This window comes from Geotrypetes seraphini, chromosome 1 (assembly GCF_902459505.1).
Source record: "Geotrypetes seraphini chromosome 1, aGeoSer1.1, whole genome shotgun sequence".
NCBI classification, from domain to species: domain Eukaryota; kingdom Metazoa; phylum Chordata; class Amphibia; order Gymnophiona; family Dermophiidae; genus Geotrypetes; species Geotrypetes seraphini.
The window spans coordinates 22054210-22070344 of NC_047084.1; positions in this window are offsets into that span (position 1 = coordinate 22054210).

A 16135-nucleotide genomic window follows, 5' to 3' on the forward strand; every position below is an offset into this window, starting at 1 on the left:
GATAAAAATTTATAAACAAAGCCCTGCCAGCTGAACATCTCTTTCTCTAGTTCAGCAGCAGGAACTTTGATTTATAAGAAAGGAATAAGCTAAATATTACAGTACTAAGGCTTATATGGATGCAGCGGGGACGGTGACGGGGTGGTGAATGGGATGGCAGTGGCGGTGACGGGGCGGTGAAAGGGATGGCGGTGACGGTGACGGGGCGGTGAAGGGAACGGCGGTGACGGGGCGGTGCAGAGGATGGTGGGCCGGTGACGGGGCGGTGACGGGGACAGATTTTTTCCCCGTGTCATTCTCTAATAAGTAACTGCTCCAAGCTAACACTCTTGTCTTTGATGTAGTAAGAAGGGGGGGGGGGAGGGCACTGGCACCTCTTCCCTTTCACATACTTATTGAAATGTTCGCTGGCATGAGCAGCATCTCCTGCTTATGCCAACCTCGGCTTCCTTCTGTCGACACTTCCTGGTCTTGGGACCAGGATGTGATGTCAGAAGGTAGACGAGTCCAGTACAAGGAGGAGGTGGAAGATGCTGCTCACGACAGCAAACATTTCAAGAAGTACATGGGGTGGGGGGAAGGGTGGCTCCAGCAGTGGGGAAGAGTAGGGGGTGCACCGTGTGGCGATGCCATGTGCCACTGCCCCAGGTGCCTCCCTCCCTCATTACACTACTGCTTCTGCAGACTCAGTTACACACCATACCTTCACTCTGATTTGGCAATACAAAAGCTGCTTTACTGAAACTGGAAAACATAATTTTAGTTTTATGTTTAAATCTTTTTATTGTTCTGCATAATTAAACCAGTACAAGTATATCAACATGTCCAAAACAGTCTCAAAAGATGAAAAATTATATCATTCATAAGAACATAAGAATAACCTTAATGTGTCAGAACAATGGTCCAACTAGCCCAGTATCCTGTCTTCATGGAGGCCAATCCAAGTCACAAGTATCTAGCAAAGCCCCCAGTAATAGCAGCATTTCATGCCACTGATCCAGGGCAAGCAGTGGCTTTCCCCCATGTCTGTCTCAATAGCAGACTATGGACTTTTCCTCGAGGAACTTGTCTAAACCTTTTTTCAATTTCAAATAATTTTTATTGTAGTATAAAAAATACATAATACAAACTTGTCAATTGAGATACATGTATCAATTACATTGACAGAATAATAATTACAATTATGTTTGTAGAAAATATAGAAACCATATCAAATGGGCAAAATTGTAATAGTAAGAATGCAAAGTCAAAAACATAACTCTAGCAACAAGCTCAGAAACCCAGGAATAGACCATAAAAGAAGTCTCAGGTAAATGGTAGAACAGTAACAGTGCTCCAGAGACCAACCCCCTCCCCCAAACCCCCCCTCCCAGGAGAAAAGGCATTGTAGTGGGTGTAAGGAGAGTATAATTAATGGGTGGAATTCAACGGAAATTTAGAGTATCCTGAAAGAGAGGAGTTCAAAATAAAAGTCGTATTTCCATAATTTATTCTTATGTAGCCAAATTAATTTCTCCATTCCAGCAATATGCCAAACTTTGTCAAGCCAGAAATGCTGGGAGGGTAATGTAGGGTCTTTCCATTTTTGTGCAATACAGGGCTTTGCAGCCAGCAATAATTGTCTGCCAAAATCCAAATGCTCAAAAGAGCTCAACTGATCTGGTGGTCTAAAATCAAAGTATATCTCACTATAGCTTTCCAAAAAATTCGAATGGGTAGACAAGACCACCAGATATGAATCATATCACCAGGGAGAGTGCAACCTTGCCAACAATGGAGTGAGATATCAGAATTCCAACGGTGGAGATGTTGGGGCATCAGGTATACATTATATAATAAACAAAAGGCTCCTTTTACTAAGCTGCGATAGCGGGCTTAGCGCACGCAGAATTTCTGCACGCCCTAGACACTAACGCCAGCATTGAGCTGGCATTAGTTCTAGCCGCGTAGCGCAGGCTTAGCGCACGCTAAAATTCTGTGCGCACTAAAAACGCTATCGCAGCTTAGTAAAAGGAGCCCATAATTGTGTATTCACATGTGATAGAGAGAATGACCTGAAGTAATAAGCCCAAATCTCAGCCCAGAAAGTATCTAAACTAAAATTTCCCATTAAAGGAGGTAGTAGAGTAAGCACAGTTACTTACCGTAACAGATGTTATCCAGGGACAGCAGGCAGATATTCTTAACGCATGGGTGACGTCACCGACGGAGCTCCGGTACGGACATTTTTCACTAGAAAGTTCTAGTTGGTCGCACTGCGCATGCGCGAGTGCCTTCCCGCCCGACGGAGGAGTACGTGGTCCCCAGTTAAGATAAGCCAGCTAAGAAGCCAACCCGGGGAGGTGGGTGGGTCGTAAGAATATCTGCCTGCTGTCCCTGAATAACACCTGTTACGGTAAGTAACTGTGCTTTATCCCAGGACAAGCAGGCAGCATATTCTTAACGCATGGGTGACCTCTAAGCTAACAGAGAGGGAGGAGGGATGGTTGGCCATTAGGAAAATAAATTGTGTAACACAGATTGGCCGAAGTGCCCATCCCGTCTGGAGAAGGTATCCAGACAGTAGTGAGTAGTGAATGTGTGAACTGAGGACCAAGTGGCCGCCTTGCAGATTTCCTCGATGGGCGTGGAACGGAGGAAAGCCACAGAAGCAGCCATAGCTCTGACCCTGTGGGCCTTGACAGCACCTTCCAGTGAGAGACCGGCCCGAGCATAACAGAACGCAATGCAGGCAGCAAGCCAGTTGGAAAGCGTCCGTTTGGAGACAGGACGATCTAGACGGTTAGGGTCGAAGGACAAAAGGAGCTGAGGAGATGAGCGGTGAGCCCTGGTACGGTCAAGGTAGTAAGAAAGGGCACGCTTACAGTCCAGCGTGTGCAATGCCTGTTCCCCAGGAAGAGAATGGGGCTTAGGGAAAAAGACAGGCAATACAATGGACTGGTTGAGGTGAAATTCCGAGACCACCTTGGGAAGGAATTTAGGATGGGTACACAGAACCACCTTGTCATGGTGAAAAACAGTGAAAGGTGGGTCGGCGACCAGTGCATGCAGCTCACTAACCCTCCTGGCAGAGGTGATGGCAATGAGGAAAAGCACCTTCCATGTAAGAAATTTGAGTGAAGTTGTGGCAAGAGGCTCAAACGGAGGTTTCATGAGTGCTGATAAAACCACATTCAGGTCCCAGACGACTGGAGGAGGCTTCAGAGGTGGTTTGACATTGAAGAGGCCTCTCATGAACCGGGAAACCAAGGGATGAGCCGTAAGAGGTTTTCCGAGGATAGGCTCATGGAACGCAGTGATGGCACTGAGGTGGACTCTGATGGAGGTCGACTTGAGGCCAGCGTCGGAGAGAGAGAGCAAATAGTCCAGTACGGTTTCCACCGCCAATGAGGTGGGATCGTGATGATGAAGCAGACACCAAGAGGAGAACCGGGTCCACTTCTGATGGTAACATTGGAGGGTGGCCGGTTTCCTGGAGGCATCCAGAATGCGACGGACAGGCTGAGATAGATTCTCTGGAGAGATCAGCCCGAGAGAAACCAAGCTGTCAGGTGGAGCGAGGACAGATTGGGATGTAGTAGAGACTGATGCTGTTGAGTAAGTAGAGTAGGAAACACAGGAAGAGGAATGGGCTCCCTGGAGCTGAGCTGGAGCAGGAGGGAGAACCAGTGTTGACGAGGCCATCGAGGGGCGATGAGAATCATGGTGGCTTTGTCCCTGCGGAGTTTGAATAACGTCTGCAACATCAGAGGTAGAGGAGGAAAGGCATAGAGGAACCGATCCGTCCAGTTGAGCAGGAATGCATCCGGGGCCTGACGATGAGGAGAGAAGAGTCTGGAACAGAAAAGGGGCAGCAGATGGTTGTGAGGAGCTGCCCCACTGAGCAAAGATGGAAGGCCTTGAGGGCATAGAACATGGCCCTGAGTTCCAGGAAATTGATGTGATGTTGACGTTCCTGAGGGGTCCAGAGAACCTGAGTGCGAATGTCTCCCAGGTGAGCTCCCCATGCATAGGGGGAGGCATCTGTGGTTATGATCATGGAGTGAGGGGGTAGATGAAAGAGTAGACCCCTGGAAAGATTGGAGGAGTTCAACCACCATTGAAGAGATTGCCGAAAAGACGATGTCACAGAGATGGGATGAGAAAGAGGATCCGTGGTCTGTGACCATTGGTTGGCTAGAGTCCACTGAGGTGTCCTGAGGTGGAGTCGCGCCAGAGGAAGCACATGGACCGTCGATGCCATGTGGCCCAGGAGGACCATCATCTGCCGAGTTGGAATGGAGTGACGGAGGAGCACCTGACGGCAGAGGTGGAGCAGAGTTCATTGGCGGTCGGAGGGGAGAAACGCCCTCATCAGAGTGGTGTCGAGAACGGCTCCAATGAACTGAAGTCGCTGTGTGGGAAGTAGATGCGACTTGGGGTAGTTGATCTCGAACCCCAGGAGATGGAGGAAGGAGATGGTGTACTGAGTGGCTTGTAGCACAAGTGGAGACGTAGGTGCTTTTACCAACCAATCGTCCAAGTAGGGGAACACCTGGAGGTTGTGAGACCTGAGAAAGGCCGCCACCACAATAAGGCACTTGGTGAACACCCTGGGCGATGATGCGAGGCCAAAGGGTAGCACCTTGTACTGATAGTGGCGGTGCTGTATCTGAAATCGGAGGTAGCGACGTGAATTCAGATGGATTGGAATGTGAGTGTAGGCCTCTTTGAGGTCCAGGGAACATAGCCAGTCTTGTGGAGAGAGAAGAGGATAAAGCGTGGCCAGGGAGAGCATTCTGAACTTTTCCTTGACCAGACACTTGTTGAGATCCCGGAGATCGAGGATGGGACGAAGGTTTCCTGTCTTCTTGGGAATCAGGAAGTAGCGGGAGTAGAATCCCTGGCCCCTTTGGTCTGTGGGAACTTCTTCAATGGCATTGAGGAGAAGGAGGGATTGGACCTCCCTTAGGAGGAGAAGGGACTGGGAGGAGTGGGCCGCAGACTCTATAGGAGGGTTGTCTGGTGGGAGAGTCTGGAAGTTGAGAGAGTAGCCGTGGCGGATGATGTTGAGGACCCACAGGTCTGACGTGATGACCTCCCAACGGTTGAGGAAGAGTTGGAGACGTCCTCCGATTGGCTGAGGAAGAGGTAATGATGGTGGCAGACTGGCTATGCCCTGGAGAAAGGAGTCAAAAGGGCTGAGATGTTTTTGACGGAGGAAGAGGCTTGGCAGGTTGGTGAGATTGAGAGCGAGCCTGAGTGTATTGTGGTTGACGAGGTCTGCGAGGCTGCTGTTGAGGCGGGTTGAGAGGCCTGGCCGAGAACCTGCGCTGGTAAGAGGATTGTTGTTGTCTATAAGGACGAGCAGGTGGAGCCTTCTTTTTAGGTTTTATCAGAGTGTCCCATCTAGTCTCATGTGCTGAGAGCTTCTGGGTGGTTGAATCCAGGGACTCCCCAAAAAGTTCGTCCGCAAGACAGGGTGCGTTAGCTAGGCGGTCTTGGTGGTTGATGTCAAGATCAGATACCCTCAACCAGGCCAGACGCCGCATGGCAACAGCTATGGCGGACGCTCGGGAGGTCAACTCAAATGAATCATAAATAGAGCGCACCATGAATTTCCGCAGTTGAAGGAGGCTGGAAATTTGTTGTTGAAAGGCTGGAAGTTTGCGGTCAGGTATGTATTTTTGTAGGGCGGATAGCTGTTGTACGAGATGCTTCATATAAAATGAGAAGTGAAATGTGTAATTATTCGCCCTGTTGGCTAGCATGGCATTTTGATAGAGGCGTTTGCCAAACTTATCCATCGTTTTGCCTTCTCTGCCAGGAGGGGTGGAGGCATAAACACTGGAGCCCTGAGTTTTCTTTAATGTAGACTCAACTAGGAGAGACTCATGGGGCAATTGAGGTTTGTCAAAGCCCGGAATTGGGATGACCCTGTATAGGCTGTCAAGTTTACGAGGAGCTCCGGGGACAGTGAGTGGATTTTCCCAATTTTTATAAAAAGTTTCCTGCAGTATGTCATGGACGGGTAACTTGAGGAACTCTTTGGGAGGTTGTTCAAAGTCTAAGGCATCCAGAAAGGCCTGGGACATTTTGGAGTCGGACTCTAAAGGAATAGAAAGAGCCGCCGACATCTCCCTGAGGAATTTGGTGAAAGAGGATTGCTCAGGCTTGGAAGCGGTATCGGTCACTGAGGGTTCCTCGTCTGTGGATGATGCGTCCTCCTCGGTACCGGGTGGGGATTCTTCCCATAAGTCCGGGTCCCTGATATCAGTGTGCGCACGCCGAGATGTCGGGGTGGAAGGCTCGGTGTGGCGGGTCTTAGAAAGAGACTTGCCAGAGTGCATGGAGACGGTACCGGGAGAGGAAGACCGGTGCTGATCCCGGTCCCGGGAAGAGCGGTGCCATTCAGGGTCCCGGGGAGACCGGTGCCCTTCCTGGTCCCGAGGGGGATCGACCTCAGAGCGGGTCTGTACCACAGGATGAGAACGGGGTGGTTGAGCCGAGAGGACTGGCATGGAAGTGTTGAGTGGCACTGAGGGGGTGGACACCGGTGGGATGGTGCGAGGCTCGGGCCGGTCTGGTACCGAAAGAAGTGGAGCCAAGAGGGTCGGTTAACAGGTGCTGCAGCTGTTCCTGCAATTTGTCATGGAGTATGGCCGCGATGCGGTCATCCAGGGATGGCACCGGGACCGCTTTTTTCTTTTTCGGTTCCATAGGTGCTGCTCCACGCCCCGGCGATGAGGAGGCCGATGACGAGGCACTCACCGAGATCGGGGCGGAGCGTTTGCGGGGTCGGCGTGAGGCCGGGAGGACCGGCGTCGCCACTGTGGCAGGCGGCCGCTCAAGGGAGGTGGAAGGCTTCTTAGCTGGCTTACCTGGTGCCAGCGACCCCGAGGAAGGATCGGGCATCGTCGAAGTGGTCGGTGCCGTCTTTTGCGGTACCGTCGACGTCACGGCAGGTTCCATAGCAGATCCGGTACCAAAAAGGATGTTCTGCTGGATCTGCCGATTTTTTAAGGTGCGTTTCTTAAGAGTGGCACAGCGGGTGCAGGTGTCAGCCCAATGCTCTGGACCCAAACACTGTAGGCACCAATTGTGTGGGTCAGTAAGGGAGATCAGGCGTGCACACCGCTGGCACTTCTTAAAGCCTGGTTGAGGGGGCATGAAGGGAAACACGGCCTCCGCAAAATCAAAACCGGAGGCCTGTATGGTGGCAACAGGCCCCGCTGGGGTCAGTTTCAAAAAATAGAGAAAATCGAGAGATTTTTTTTTTTTTTTTGAATCGAATAAAAAAGAGAACCCGAAGTGGGAAAAAGAGAAAAAACGAGAATAAAGCGCGAGCGGGAAGGCAAAAAGGATGTTTTCAACGGCCGTTGAAACCACATGCGTCTTCTTCGCTCCGCGGAAACGAAAAAACTGGGGACCACGCACTCCTCCGTTGGGCGGGAAGGCACTCGCGCATGTGCGGTGCGGCCAACTAGAACTTTCTAGTGAAAAATGTCCGTACCGGGGCTCCGTCGGTGACGTCACCCATGCGTTAAGAATATGCTGCCTGCTTGTCCTGGGATAATGAAAAGTACTTTTTATAAATCATAAGATAAAATTCTTAAGAGAAAGATGTTTAAAAAGAAATTCCTCAAAATTATGTAATGGTCAAGCTACTTTGTCAGTGATGTTTCCCTCTGCAATATAATGGCGAATCTGAAAATACTGGAAATATTGGAATAATGAGGCAAAGGTTATATTTACTGAAAATATCAACCATTGAACGAAGATGAGTACTGTGTAATAGATTAATCAAAGGGAAACTGGCTAGACCAGTATCTAAGGATAACTGCCGAAATGGGCAGTAAGCTAAAAGGGGTGTGATTGAAATGAAGTTAGAAGATATAGACTTCAGAGTATAAAATTTCTTCCAGCTACATAGAACCGGCAGAATAAAGGGATGATGTTTCAATTTCTGAGACCAACTATGTGTATCAGAAAAATTGTAAGTAAGGAGAATGTACAGCTGAACGAGTATTTCCTCCAGTCTGACCCAGGGAGACTAGGCCTTAGGATTTATCCAACAATGTAGTGCTCGAAGACAAGCTGACCAATAATACCATTGTAAATTTGGCAATCCAAGCCCTCCAGCTGTTATAGGAAGGAATAGTATAGGAACTTTAACCAGTGGCCTTTTATTATACCATATACAGTATATCGAATGATGCAGGTTCACAGTGTGGCAAAAAATTTACGAGGAATAAATATGGACAGATTAATAAATACAAAAAGAATTTTAGGAAAAATAAATGTAATGTAATGTAATTTATTTCTTATATACCGCTACATCCGTTAGGTTCTAAGCGGTTTGAAGAAAATGTTTTAAATATATTGATTCTACCCAACCAAGAGAAAAAAATGATCTGGAGATTGGGTTGCCAAATCTTTGGATTGTAGCTGATGTAGCAATGGTAGATAATTTAAATCAAAAAGGATATCCAGTCAATTAGAGATTTGTATGCATAAGTATAGAAATTGTGAAGTCCAATTTAAGCCATGTGGTAAAAATAGTTGTGCTATAGTTCATGAGTTTGGATTACAAGGCATTATAACAGATTTCTCAAAGTTAATAGTGAAACCCGAAAGAGTTAAATTCTGTAATGATATTAAAAGTGTTGGGTAGAGAATAGGCAAGATTTAAAAGAGGTTTCTGATTTGTCATTTGCTGTGAGGGCACAGTTAAAATCACCTCCCCAAAATAATGTTCCTTTTAGTGAGAGATTGAGAGTATGGAAGAAATTTTGGAAAAAAATCTAACAAATTAGTATTGGAGGCATAAATATTAGCCAAAGCAGTGGCGTACCAAGGGGGGGGGGGGGGGGGGGGGGGGGGGGGGAGATCCGCCCCGGGTGCACGCTCCAAGGGGATGCACAGCCGGCTGGGTCCGGAAGTTCCCGTGTTGCTGAAAACGGCACCTCAGCGCGGCTGCTGTATTTATTCCAGAGCCTAAATACAGCAGCTGCGCTGAAGTGCACGAAGGTCCCGCGATGACTATTGCTGCCACTGCTTTGGAAGAGATAAGTGATGTCGGAGGGGGGTGGACCGGCAGCCGCAGTCATCGCGGGACCTTGCCACAACTCCCTGCGTCTGCCGGCCCAGTCCCCCTCTGACGTCACTTACCTCTTCCGGAGCAGAGGCAGCAGTGGTCATCATCGCGGGACCTTGCTGATTTCGATGGAGAGAGAAAGAAGCATAGTAGGGTGGTGGAAGAAGAAAAAGGGGGGTCAGGGTAGTATGGAAGCGTTGTGAAGGGTGAGAAAGGGAGTCAGGGTGGTATGGAAGTGTGGTGAAGGGTGAAAAAGGGGGTCAGGGTGGTATGGAAGTGTGGTGAAGGGTGAGAAAGGGGGTCAGGGTGGTATGGAAGCGTGAAGGGTGAGAAAGGGGGTCAGGATGGTATGGAAACGTGGTGAAGGGTGAGAAAGGGGGCAGATACTGATGGAAGTGGGGGGAAGGGAGAGAGAGTGAAAGGCCAGACCATGGTGGTGTGGGAGAGATGGAAGGGGAAGGCATAAAGTTTCTGGAAGGTGAATAGGAGAGAAGATGCCATATAGAAGGGGCAGAGAGAGGGTAGACAGTGGAAGAGAGTGACAAGAAGAAGAGGAAAGCAGAAACCAGAGAAGACAAGGTAGAAAAAAATTCTATTTATTATTATTATTTTTTTTTTATTTAGGGGAGATGTATTGCTGTTTCTGTGGTGTTGCATTGTATGCAGAGTCCAGCTTCTTGGAGCTTCAGTTTAATCTTTGTCTACGCATTTTTATTCTATCTCCCCATTTACAAAACTGTAGAGCATTTTTTAGCGTTGGCATCTGAGCTGTTACCACCATGGCTAAAAACCACACTACAGTTTTGTAAAAGGGGGAGGGGTTAGTTTGTGATTACACACTAGGCAAAGGTATTTTTCTGTGTTCTGTGTGTTCGAAAAGACATGGTTTTCTGTTAGGATTGACTGTAGGATTGATCTGTACTAGTCTGGCTTGTTTAGTTTTACAATGGGTGTATTGATGTACTGCTCACTGCAGTATGTGAAATGCTGCCTTTTCCTAGGTATACTCTTGTGTGACATGTGGATTGTTACTAAAAATCATGTTTTTCATACAGATGAGGGGGGGGGTCAAAAAATGATGGGCCCCGGGTGTCACATATGCTAGGTGTACCGATCAGTGAAGATAAGTGTAATAATTCCTCTATTATATAATTTTCGTTGGCACATTACAGCACAGCATAAGACTTTATCATATAATGAAGGTTTTTTGCCAGTGAGGTGAACGCTCGACCACCTCTTTGAGCCGTTTTGGTGAGGTGGAAGGGCCCTTTCTGGGGCTTTTTCCTTCATTTTTTGGATTGAGTTAGGTCTATGCTGTTCCTGTCTTACATTTTTGGACATCTTCACAGTCAGTGTTGAAAGTGTTTACTCTAACATATGCTAGGTATGTCACTGAGCCAAAGTAATATATGTATTTTGCCAGTTTGCCAATTAGAATGATATATCTGCCTTCTGGGTCTTTAATAACTCTTTTTATTGTGTATGAGCAAGAATTAGCAATAAGAATAGCTTTTGGATTTAGTGAAAAAGGAATAATAGACTAGTCCAGTCCAATTAGTATGTAGTTTTTCATGTTTGGTATCAAATGTGTTTTTTAAAGAAAAATAATGGAGGCATGAAGTTTTTTAAGAGCAGTTAGCACTCTCTTTCTTTCATTTGGATGATTCAAGTCATTGATGTTCCAGGAAATAACTTTAATCATCCAGAGACAGAAACCAGCTATATGAAATACCATAATGAGACTCTCCTGGACTAGTAAGAAAAAAGAAGGAAAAACTGATATATAAGGTCTCTGGAGCACAAAAACAATACAACGAGCATTAGAAATCTGAACATTATACAACAATGTAATCAGAAGATATCAAATTTCAACAAATGAATTAAGCAATTTTATTCTGGAATATAGATAGAACCAAAAAATTAGGATAGTTTGTAGATTTGGAAGTATAAGTTGTAACTTGATGGACTCTGTCTAGTAGACGTGTCAGAATCTAGAATGCAATGTTTATATAAGTCCAACACAAAATAATGCAGATTTTCATTATCTCATTCTGGTACACCTAATATGAGAATATTACATCATCTCTGTTTTCAATGTCATCTTGTTTTTCTTTAATTTCCTTACTAAGCCTGTCCAGGTTCTGTAGTTTATTTTGAAATAAGGCAACAGCATCAATTTGTTCTCCAATATTTATTTCATTTTGCATAACCCTTTCATCCAGAGATTTAAGTTCTTGTTTAATGTCCTTAATAGCTGAGGTAATATCCATTCTGAAGGATTTATTTCCCCCCCACAATTCTAAGAAATAAGCTTTAGTAACAGAGGTATCTTTAGGAGACAGAGAAGAGTGTGAAGGAGGTAATTCTTCTTGAGTGGAGTGTTTTTCGCAAGTTTCTGACTAGACACTGTAGATGCATATGATAATTTGTGAGCCATTTTGAGAACAATAAGAACACCTATTTCAAGCAACAAAATTAGCAACATGAGATAATTATTCAATGAGAGAGAAATACGAGATTGTAATGGATAACAGCAATTCTGTCTGGACAGCAAACTTTTAGCCCAAGAGGGAGCTGGTGATTATATAAAGTATAGCAGTAAAGCCAACAGTGCAATGAGTCAATAAATTTCCAAATTTTATGACAGAAAATGCAGTAAACCCCCACGACTTGGTAGTTCGCGAATCGCAGACTCAGTAATTTGCGGTATTTTCCAACCGCCTCTTCCTGGTACTAAAGTCAGGCTACACCAATCAGGAGCTACTTTGACACGCTATCTTGAATGTCAAAGCAGCTCCTGATTGGTGTAGCCTGACGTTGTACCAAGAAGAGGCGGTCGTAAAATACCGAGAATGATTTTCAGCACCTGCAGGTGCCCCAGCTGCCCTCTCCTGCCTTCGATCAGCTCCTAAACCGCATTAGCAGTTTTTCAAAATTTGCGGATGTTCCTGAAACGGAACCCCCATGAATTTTGGGGGAGTAGTGTATGTGATAATGTTAGATAATTCTGTTATGAACATCTATTACCATATCCCCTAACACACTACTGGGTAATGAAAAAATCTTAATCAAAAAGTGTCCCAAAAATATGAACCACTCAACAAAAAGGAAAGGAGAACACTGACAATCAATGTATACACTTTTAAAACTAATAAGCGGAGCTCAGAACCATATGATTCGCTTGTTAGTTTTCGCATACAGTACTCCCCCAAAATTCATGGAGGTTCACCCGCGAATTTCGAAAAACTGCGAATGTGGTTTAGGAGCTGATCGAAGGCAGGAGAGGGCAGCTGGGGCATCTGCAGGTGCTGAAAATCATTCTCGGTATTTTCCATATGGCATACCATAAGCACATCTATACAGATGCGTGAATGATCAAAATTACCAGCTATGTACTGTATATGAGTATGCAGACATGACAGTCTCAACCAAGTAAATCTCAGAACATCCAATACAAAAAAAAAGTACTAGGTTCTTGAGATCAAAAGCAGGGGAAATGCGGAAAACCATCAGCTGCGGCTGAGAGCAGCGAGCCCGGGCCGGGAAATGGAAACGCTGAGCAGCAGGAGCTCCCCCATCCCCTAACAGGTGGCTCAGGGCCAGGTATGTGACAGCTTCAGAATTCTGGAGCTCCGTGGGTTGCATCGGCTTCATGGAAGGGAGGGGGAAACGTAAACATCACCATGGCAGGCAGGTTTAAAACACTAACGGGCCGGATATGGCCTGCGGGCCATAGTTTGCCCATGTCTGGTCTACTGTCATCTGCAAATTTAATCACCTCAATTTTCAGATCATTTATAAGTAAGTTAAAAGCACTGATCTCACCACTATTTACCCTCCTCCACTGAGAACAGCCATTTAACCCCATTTAACACTGGACCATATATAAACAATCTTAGGAAAGCAAAGATGGAATCGACAAAGCATTTATCAGATAATCTATGTTCAACTGAGACAGCTGAACCTGTGTTTCCCAGCCAAAATAGCAACTAATCCAATGAGACACCAGCTATCCCCCTTACAAAAAAAATAAAAGGGTTTAGGGTCGCACAGTTGCCCCCCCCCCCAATTCGGCAAAAAGAACTAAAAATAATTCAGAATGAGGCTTTGAGCTCTAGACGTGGACACTGGATATAAACTTCCCAAATAGACATGAATATTTTTTCACTTTATAATGAATCTGGCATCTCTCTATTCCAACACCATCAGTGCATAACATATTTTTGTTTTAAATACATCTTGGCTCTGCAGAAAATTCTAAGCAAAGAGATAATTATTTTATTGAAGTATTGCACTAAACCAGCCTTCAGGGAAATGATGCTGATTTCAATGACTTTGCACAAGGTCATTGTACTCAATTTTGTGTCCATGGGGAAATAATGCATTTGGCCCTTGATGTTCATTAAACAGCATCTGGTTAAACAAGATGATTCATAAGCTGAAATTTCATTGAAAATTAAGAGAGTCATAATACCATTACCACGAATTATCTCCAAACATCGATTTCATGCAATTGTCCCTCTGGTAAATAAATCATGATAATAGTATTGGCAAGCGCTATTATTAAATGACCCCAAGTTCACATCAGATACTGTCATTGGGGGATAGAGTAGGCAACAGAAAAAAGGACTTTCACTGCTGAGTGAAGGAAATGGCTGTTGCTTTTCTACTCTTGAGACTATTTTAAGAATGAGAGTTTGTGGCACGTGATTCACATGTGCTTTTACTTTACAGCAACATACTGAGCATTGTGGTAATAACCAGAATAAAAGTTGCAGCTTATTTTGATCCATTTGTATGGCAATTTTTATTCAATATGAAATTTCATGCTGATTTATTTTGTGAGGAAATAGTTTCAAATTCTCATAAAGGTTAGCAAACTTTTTCTGTTCATGGCTCACTTAGGCCCTCTTTTACAAAGGTACGCAATGCGTTTTAGCACTAACGCATCCATAGGATGACATGTACGTGCTAGCATTTAACGCGTGTTAATATTTAGCGTGTGCTAAAAAGCATAGCACACCTTTGTAAAAGAGGGGGTTAATGTGTCAAAATTTCTCCACGGCTTCCCAGGTCAAACGATAGTTCTGTAATATAATACATACCTGATAGTTGTTAGCTTGAAATGATTATTAATTTAAACAAAACAACTTATCATAAAGGTTATCGCAATAATCTTGAATTATTTATTTAAAAAAAAAATTAAAAAATGAATATAAAAAAATAATCACAAAAAATATTGATAGAACAAGAAAGATGGATGAGCTTGCTGCTCATTACAAATCTCACTTGAACATTTTCCAATACCTATTCCGTATGCGGTAAGAGCTCATGAACTCCTCCTGTGCTAATACAGATACGCTAACTGATTTGCACAGAAATACCCACCCCATGCCCCCTCCAAGGAAAAATGAAAAATATTTTTAGCACAGTTTGTTTGTGTAGATTAGGAATTTACTGCAGGATGCTTGAGTGTGCAATTACCACAGCTTAATAAAAGGGCCCCTTATAGTCTGCTAGCATAGCTTGTACTTCTGGTGGGGCTTCTTGTAGCAAAATGTCCTGACCTAATGGATTCAACTATTTGACTGTGAAAGAGCTAATAACTTTTTGTACACCATAAAGAACTCTGCATTTACTCAATCCGGAACTTTCCTATTACAGTATTTTTTTTGCATACAAAGTGAGGCAGCCACCAGATTGGAATATCCTTTTGCTTTAATAAAACAGTAAATAGAAGCTTTAACTTGTAATAATCTGTCTACTTCATGCTCTCTCCTGCAGTTTTATTACATAACAAAATTATCATCAGAAACAAAGTTACAATTAAAAAAAAAATTAAATGGAAGAGCCACCTTATTACTTAAAGAATGGAGGCACACTTAAGCTCAAGTGACAATGGAATTACACTATTTAACAATCCAGACCCTAGAAAACTTTTGCAATGTGAATGCTTTTTGTTCTCTTGCAGTTCTACAAGGTCCATGCACCGGAAGGGAGGAGGAAGTGGGTTTGTGTTTGTGACCTGCCATTTCCCCTTTGCCTTCAGCACACTGTTTGGTTTCCCTGAAGTCCATGCATGTAACTGTTCCAAGAAAACACGTGACAAGTATGGAAAATCTCTAAGGGAGAGAAAGGGACTGGCAAGCCAAGTAGTAGTGGTGTAACTCTTCAGGTGGATAGAACTTGAGTACTGAGAAGTTGATTAGATACTACTATTTCTATAGAGCCACAGGTTAAATAAATTTATTTAGGATTATAATTAATTTGAGATAACTTCACTGTATTAGGACATATCTTCTTGAAGATCATTTTATGCTCTTGATTCAGCTTATGTTTTTACTACACATTGATTACTGGCATTCCCTTTTATCTCAGAATTTCTTGTTAAATCTTCACTGGTTGCCTGTTCAGGCAAGAGTCTCCTTTAAAGTTGCTTGTATAATTTTTTAGATCCTTACAAGGATTAACTTCTGAATATTTTTCTAAGTCCTTGTTTCTAAGGGATTAACCAGGGAACAGAATTATCATTAGAGAGCTGCACGGGAACAGGGACGATGGGGATCCCATGGGGACACCCCCTAGGGTTGCGGGGATCCCAAGGGATTCGATGCAACTCGAGCCACGAGGCTCGTCTTCTTTTCCTACCTGCCCTGCCGCAGCACACACAGCCGACCGGAAGTCTTCCCCAATGTCAGTGCTGACGTCGGAGGGAGGGCTTATGCAAAGCCCCTCCTCCGACGTCAGCACTGACATCGGGGAAGACTTTTGGTCGGCTGTGTGCTGTGACAGGGCAGGCAGGAAATAGAAGACGAGCCTCACGGCTCGAGCTGAGCTCCATTTGTATGAGAAAGTTGCTGATAAGGTTGCTGGCAGATGAGGGCTGGACACGAACGTGGGAGGCAAACGCAGGACACAGAAGGGGTCGAACGTGGGAGGCAAATGCGGGACAGAAGGAGGTCGAACATGGGAGGCAAACGCGGGACAGAAGGAGGTCGAACATGGGAGGCAAACGCGGAACACAAAAGGGGGAGGGAGTGCTTTTTTGGACACAAGGCA